The following is a 7,150-nucleotide window of genomic DNA, read 5'->3' on the forward strand; positions in this document are numbered from 1 at the left end:
CACGAGAGACAGAGAAGCACCCAAATTGGGAACGATGCTGCTGCCAAAAAGGCGACGGGGAGGATTTGCTGAGGACTTGGGGTGGTGGTGGTGGGAGAACAGAAGAGTTTCAACGTCCCATGAGTCTGCGAGGTTTCCCACATGCGCCGGCAATTCACACACGGGCTTTTACGAGGTGAGAAGAGCTGCTGGAAGGCATTTCCCCAGCTTGTCGGGGAGGCTCATGAGAAGCCCCCCTGGCAAGGGCAGGCTCTGTAGCCCTCAGACAGTGGTCAGCAGAGTTCCTGGAATGTCCGTGTGCCAGTCTGGAGAATGGGCACGGGAAAAAAGTCAGCATTGCTTCCATAAGAAATGTAACATCTGCTTTATAAAAAAAAAAAAAAAAAGCCCTCTGCTCCAGTACATAAATGCTTCTCTGCACTAGGAGAATTTCTCTCTTTCAGGAGCTTCTGAATAAGAGAGCCAAGAATTTCAAAAGAAAAAAAATAGAAGGAAGATGCAGATAAACTTCAGCGCCGATGCTGCGGGCAGCAGTGGCGTGAATGTAATCTGCTTTTCTGACACTCCGCAGAAAGAAAGGCAGAACAGAGCAGGAAGAAAGGAGGATCTGATTTCACGCGTTTCATCTTAATGAGCCCAATATCACACGTGCCTTTTACAACAAGAAAACGCTCCGTAGGCACTCAAATGCCTGCATATGGATTTGTGCATACGTGTGATATACTGAAGCACTTCAGGGTCGAGCCTCATTGTTTAAGCACAGCTCCCCGCTTGGGCACGTAAATTAATCCTTGTGGGCGCTTGGATTTGCACTTCACACTCTCAGCGAAATGTTATACATTTGTGTGCTGCGTGAGAGGGAGAAAAGGCAGCGTGTTCCCTGGCAGTTCGGGGTGACCTGGCGTTATTTTGGTCCTGGCACCCCCCAGACCCACTCACATTTTTTTATTCCTCATTACATCCTGCACAAATTCCTTCTGGTCTGAGAGTTTCCATTCTTGATTTCTGTCCAGAGGTGAGCATTTGCTGTTGAAAGTTTGTTCTAAATTGATTTAACTATTTTTAAAAGTTACTCATTGCTGAATAAATATACCTTTCCCCCTGCAAATGTATTTCCCTGATTTCCTCCTCCGAAGGGAGCAGCAGGGATATAGTAAAACATTTTAGAAAGAATAGTCTGGTTGATACCAAGGGAGCTAAATGAAAGAGAAACAAAGAAAGCAAACAGGATATTTATGGCAACTCTAGAGAGCTCTCTGTATGTAGCCATTAAAAATAGCCCTCAAATGAACAATATTGGCTTTCTGCTGTATCCTCAAATACAGAGGACAACCTTTGAAAGACTCGTACGCACATCCAAGACTTGTGTGGGTAACTGTGGATTGGCAGGTGAAAAGAAATAATTCTGAGCACGTTCTTAACCCACGTAAAAAGCAGTTTGACTTGTGCACACACTGGATAACACACGCTGTTTTGTTTTTATATGTAGCTTAATCATTCACTACGCATTTCCTTGGAGAAAACTTAAGGTTCTTTAGGGGAAAGAAAAATGTAGCAAAATTAGGCAGCTCCTGTGCCTTTTCCTGCTTCAAATTTTGAGTTGTTATCCTTCCTTATGAAAAAGTGAGTAAATAAAATAGTCCCACAAGAAAAAATTACTGTAGTTTAAATTTTCTAAATAAATACAAGATAAAAACCATATAAGATTTACATAGTTTGCAAGTGCCTCTTAAGAAAAAAAAATCACAATATTTTGCCAGTTTAGGCATCACTAATTTACAGTGAATAGATCTTGCTGCATTAGCAATTTTCATCTCCAGTAAATGTCTCCAAAAAGGTCCCACACTGCCCAAATGTTCATTTTTCTGCCAAAAAAATAAACTGCTGTTTCCCTTTTTGTGCACAAGCATTTGTCACTGATACACCTAAGGTCTTCCACTGTTGGTCAGAAACATGCTGAAGGAAAGTATTGCCTGAGATACATCTTCCTTAGACAGCTTTGTCCTTTCTGCTCTTTTCTCCAGCAAACATATCAAATACTGCTTTAGAAAGCTGGTTTGAACAAGTAAGCCAGTGTTTCAGCATTCATTCTATTTTTCCAGCTGAATTTAAATTTTTTTTTAAACATAAATGGCTTCATTAATGTCAATTTGAGGATCTGTTAAGATGTAGGTGGTCTGATGCTTTAAATATGACTGTACATTTGTTCCACTCCACCACTCTGAAAAATGTTTCAGTGGGATACGACGTAAGAGATTACCATCCAACTTTTTTTTTTTTTCTTTCTGTTTTCAAAAACAGCTGTGTCACAGATAGCCCTCCCCTCCCTTTGCTCCTCTGACCTCTTATTCTGCAATCCTCTTGGATTCCCTCCAGGGAGGGCAAATATTCCCTCCACCTTCCCCCAGAATTGTATGTTCCTTTAACCTTGGAACAATCTTTAGCCACTAAAAATAGACTCCCAACTCCAAACTTCGCCGACTCTTCTCGTGCCACAACTGCATTTTGACATTCTGTTCTCCTCAGTGGATCACATGCACTGTCCCTGCCTCCTTGCCAAGGTTGACAAAAGCTCGACGTGTCACCAAAATTTTAAACAGGAATTCCAATGAACAGACGTTTCTGAAAAAAAAAAAACCAAACCCAAAACACCCAAACTGGCATGTGGACAAGCTTTTTCATACGAAGAGGAACAGCGAAAAAAATTCACAGAATTACAGACTCATGGAAACTAGAAATGGAAAATTGATTAAGTCATCCAGGCTATTTCTTTGCCAATTCAGGATAATCCTCTACGGCACTGGCTGGTTTAAAAGCCCAAAACGAGAGACCTCTTCCCAGTATCTGAGAAGACTATTCACAACCCAAGATACCTCCCAGTATTTCTGACATTTAGACTGAATTCCCAGATTCAGAACAGCATCCTGTCCCTTCACATCATGGACCTCATCACCACCAGTCTTTCCATCCCATCTGCATGAAAGGACTTGAGGCATTGAGCCTTTCTCCATAAGAAATGTTGGGGTTTTTTTCATGAATATTTGTAGGCTAATATCCCTGCCTGGTGTTTTATCAAAAATGAGGTAATTAGGATAGGTCAGTTTTCAGCTTTTCAATTTTCCTTTGGTTTTGACTGTTCTTTATCCTGGTGCCTCCTTCGAATATCACAAAATCAGTCAACATTTTCCTGGTAATGAGGGGCAGCGGGTAGTGTGGTGTGAACTGACCACAGAAAAGCAGTTATCTCCTGGATGTCATCCCCCATATGCATCCCAATAGTTCCTTTTCCCAATATTAATTTACACTTGCAAAAAAATGACTGATTTGCTGTTTGTCAGCAATATCTCAGATTTTTGTCAGTGTTATTCTTTTTAGGTTTTTTTTCCCCTTTCATTGAATATTTGTCCTTTTGACTACCCTTTTCTAAAGGATTTTCTGATATTTTTGTGTGGTTGGTTTTGTTATGTTCATTTTTGTGAATGATATTTGTTCTTTTCTGGCAACTTTTCTAATCCCTTAGAGCAATAGAGGGAGATAATAGGAATATCAGGTCTGACGTGGGACCTCAGTTCTAGCACTGAGACATGGGAGAGTGTAGGTGACCTCTCTGTCCTCCAGCGACTCATCTGTGATAGCACAGCTGAGAATTTGTCACATCTTTCCAACACCATTTGAGATGTGTAGGGGAAAAATGCTCTAAGTGTAACATTTTTGCAGTAAGTCTATTATTTGAGCATTTCTTTGCTATTTCTTCCAGAAGTAGCTCCCAACCATGCAGTGGCACCCTTGAACTTCCTTGCCTCCTGTTCACTCCCTGCTCTGCTTCAACGCCGTGTTTTGCAGAGACACCGTCCTGGTCCCCATCACCCACCGTTAGGTTTCTTCATCCAAGAACCTGCCAAAGGGTCTCTGAAGACTCTGCTTAACTTTGTGTACATGACAGTCCCATTTCATCGTGTTGCTCCAAGGGCCATCCCATGGACCACCTGTGAGCATCAGTTTTTGCAGGATTCACAAATTATCCTTCAACCAAGACACACAGGAGCAAAGATGCCTACCTGTCTGTCTGAGGAGAAACTGATTTAATTGTTGCACAGCCATAAGGTATCTATGATGAGTACACATACACAGAGATAACCACAGAGAAAATGATGTCAATGCAGGGATGAGCCCCTGCATTTTCCAGATTTGAGGCACAGACAGAAGGTGAAACCGAGTTTCCAAGGTGTTCGCTTTGGCATCAATATTATTGTACTCTATGTCACCCCATCCCTGCTTGAATTCTGACCCCATCAGCTGCTTGTGTTTTGGAGATATAAAATGCTTGTGTTATTCAAGAGCACCACAGTGAAAAAGGGGGTGAAGAAAAGCAAATCTGAAAACTTAACGCATGGAGAGCTCTGGCAGGTTGGTGGTCTGGTGTGGTTATATGTTCTCTTTCTGGGTTTCCTTGCTGCTGGGAGAAAATCCTTGGGGCTGACGGCCCTCGGCTCCAAGTGAAATTGTTTGTATCAGCATCCTGGTAGCACCATATATCACTTTCATTTGAGAACTGTTCTCACAATCCCTACTTGTTCCTGATCAATACTTCACTACGAATAAAAGTGAACAGAACAAATGGAAAAGATTTATTAACCTTGCTGATATGTTAAAAGCATTCTGTCAAAGAATTTGAAAAATGCTTCTCATATTTAGTGTTCAGAGACAGAAAATCCCTCTTGAGAAAGGAAAGGTATGTAAAATACATCAGTACCTCAGTGTGGAAATCCAGACCTGGCTCACTATATACATTACTGATGAATAGGTATTATTGAAAACTGCTTGTGGTTCTTAGCAGGGAGAGCAGCTCCACATAAGAATGAGAAAGCAATTGTCAGCACTCAGGGAGAAACACTGGTCACATCTTTAAGGGAGTTGAGAGAATGGGAGGCTTTAAGATGGTAAAACACAAGATTAATGGAATTGGGAGAAGCTGTTGACAGAATTTCTTGAGGGGAATGAAATTGGAAAGTGATACTTGTTGGGACGCGGCCCTTGGAAATTTGCAGCAGTCTAAAGCTATATACAGATCTACTCACTGTAATAAAAGTATGGTCTGAAAAGAAATGAGTATTTGAACCGCATGTCAGAAAGTCACTGCTGGAGTGTGATTCCAAAAAGCACGTTGCAATGCAGCGAATGAATCACAGACCACAGGGTACATAACATACGCTAAATGAATCCAACATGATGCACTGCACTACGGGGCAATCATCACCTTCAGCATTGTCATCAGAAAGCAATAACCAACTCCAGTATGCCACCTTCTTCCAAAGCATTTTTCAAAGGTTAGGCTAACATGCAGTGCAATTAGGGATGTCCGCAGAGGAAAGAATAACACCTCTAGCCAAATCCCTTTCCAGTTTGTGCCTTTGGAGTTTAATGGACTAGCATAAAAGAAGAGGAGTAGCCTGCAGCCCAGATCAGACTAATGTGCCGCTACTGGGATAGGGGAAGGAACAAGAAAATATGTCAAAGAACATACTGGTTTTGGATGCAGATGATATTCTGGTAATTTCTTAGCAAAGTTTGCAGTGTGAACGAAAGGAGAATGGCAACGCTAAAACATGAAGCAAGTTCAAGGCCAGGAGTTTGAAGGCAAGTCTTTTTTCTTCTGTGCCTGGCAAGGAGGCAGGGAGTTTTATTGGAAGCAGACATAGTTTCCATGCCTTTGTCAGCTCCAAATTAGACTGTTCTTCTGGAGAACACCTTTAATCAACTGGAAGCTGGTCAACCCACTTCATGGGCTGGGTTTGTCACTGGAACAATATAGTAACACCAGAGGCCTGTGAGCTGTGCTCCAGTTGGAGTTCTGACATTTAAAGCTCTAGATGGCTTAAGCAATGCACTTTTTTTAAAAAAAAAAATAGAATTTCTGAATAAAGGGAAATGAGTAAGGCTTTCTCCATAAAGGACCTTCAGCTTTGCAAATAACTGTTCCTACTCTGGATGGAAACACCCTCAGATGTTGACAGGATATTGGAGTGAACAGGCACAATGCTCACATAAAGCCATTTGGTGAAAGAGTGGTCAAGACCTTGAGAGCGCTCAAGGAAAGCAGACCCTTCCAAGAGCAGATCCCTCTCCTGGGACACTGATGCAATACCTACTCGAAGCTAAGAAGCTATTTTCTAACTGAAGGGACAGCATTCAGCACTGATTGTAGGAGGTCTTCCCTGTGAGGTCTTCCAAACCCCTCGTGGCCATGTTGAACCTACCCAGACTGTGAAAGCCAAAACCATTTCAGGCAAAGTGAGTACAGCAGTAGGAAAGTCAGCTGGAAACATACTTTTTAAAAATTTCACAACATAAAGTGAATAAATTTTGATCATTTCTTCCACAACACTAGCCTGGAATTATCAGGGATTATAGCTAGATGCAACATGAAAAGCATCTTACTGTATTTTGCATATTTTTGTCCTCTTTGGACAATTGGGGAGGAGCATTATGGAGAACACAGAAAAGATGTAAGTGTAAAATAGTCATCTTTCTTACAATGACCTGCTTGGTTTCCTAAACAAAGTGACATTGGAACACTTCACACTAAATGGCATTTTCTGCCTCGATGTTGATGTCAAACCCACAGGTATGTCTTTCCTCTCTGTTGCATTATAATCCAGCATCTAGGAATACTCAGCCAGCTGGATCATTCGTTGGGCAGACTATTCGAGTAAGTCCTTCAGAAAACAGATGTCGGGTCAGGCATTGGAAAGGTTAGTGAAGATGGCCCCATCACCACAGTTAGAAGAAGTGGTTGTTTAGAACAAAACAGAACAAAGCAAAGGGGTTTGTGTGTGTGTGTGTATGTGGTTTTTTGCTTGGTTTTAAACTTAGAGGTAAAATAGGGGCCACAAAAGGCAGGGGCTGGGGAAGCGTCTGATGATTTGGACAAGTGGGTCCGAATCTTGGAACAGATAATACATGAAAAGTGCTGTGGAAGAAGCCTCTGTATCCTTTGAAGAGCACAGTCGTATTTTCTTGAAGGAGCTCGAGCTTGATTTTTATGAGGGAAATAACAGGTGAAGGAGTAAAACGGTTAAGAGACAGAAATTCTCAATGGAGTATCAGATTTTCAAGTGACTCTTCAGCCTCCCATCACAAGTCCTCATCA

This window comes from Aquila chrysaetos, chromosome 9 (genome assembly GCF_900496995.4).
Source record: "Aquila chrysaetos chrysaetos chromosome 9, bAquChr1.4, whole genome shotgun sequence".
Classification (NCBI taxonomy): domain Eukaryota; kingdom Metazoa; phylum Chordata; class Aves; order Accipitriformes; family Accipitridae; genus Aquila; species Aquila chrysaetos.